This window comes from Mandrillus leucophaeus, unplaced genomic scaffold (genome assembly GCF_000951045.1).
Source record: "Mandrillus leucophaeus isolate KB7577 unplaced genomic scaffold, Mleu.le_1.0 Scaffold288, whole genome shotgun sequence".
Taxonomy (NCBI): Eukaryota; Metazoa; Chordata; class Mammalia; order Primates; family Cercopithecidae; genus Mandrillus; species Mandrillus leucophaeus.
In genome coordinates this window covers 1,085,311-1,086,260 of record NW_012103009.1, presented here as the reverse complement: position 1 = coordinate 1,086,260, position 950 = coordinate 1,085,311, and positions in this window count along the sequence as shown.

Sequence of the window (950 nt, the reverse complement as noted above, 5' to 3'; positions counted from 1 at the left end):
CCCCGCAGCCTGGAAGGCAGGAGGCCCCGCCGCGAGCGAGGGCCGGCGGCTCCCTCTTCAGCTTTCGCAGTTCTGTGATCGCCGTCCTGTGCGTTCTCTTCTCCAGTGTCTGAAAACGTCGCTTCGTGCACGGCGCCTGGCTTATGAGTTGTCTGAGGTAAACCTGGTTTCCTTGTTTTATTCATCATGGCTAGAAGTGGAAGTGACTGTGAGTCCAGCTTTGTTCTTTCTTTCCAAAATAATTTTATTTATTCCCGACTCTTCGTATTTCCGTGCCAATTTTAGACTTCTGTTTATCAGCTGCTGCAAAAAGCATTTGGGAATTTTGACTGGGAGCATACTGAATTTATAGGTCAATTTGGGAAGATACTGATACCAACATTGAGTTTTCTAATCCATGAACTTGGTATATTTTTCCATCTATTTAAGCCTTTAATTTCTCTCGGCAGTGTTTTGCAGCTTTCAGTATACAGGTCTTGTACATATTTTAAAAAATTCATCTCTTATTTCATGCTTTCATGCTTTTGGACATTATATGTGGAATTTTAAAATGTTTTATTTTCTGGCCAGGCACAGTGGCTCACGCCTGTAAACCCAACACTTTGGGAGGCTGAAGTGGGTGGATCACTTGAGGTCAGGAGTTCAAGACTAGCCTGGCCAACATGGGGAAACCCCGTCTCTACTAAAAATACAAAAGGAATTAGTCGGGTGTCATGGCACACACATACGTGGGAGGCTGAGGCAGGAGAATCACTCGAACCCAGGAAGCGGAGGTCGCGGTGAGCTGAGATTGTGCTGCTGCACACTGCAGCCTGGGCGACAGAGTGATCCATCTCAAACAAATTTTTTTTTTGTCATTTTCTAATTAATCTATAGAAATACAGTTGCTGTTGGCCGGGCGCGGTGGCTCACGCCTGTAATCGCAGCACTTTGGGAGGCCGAGGTGGGCA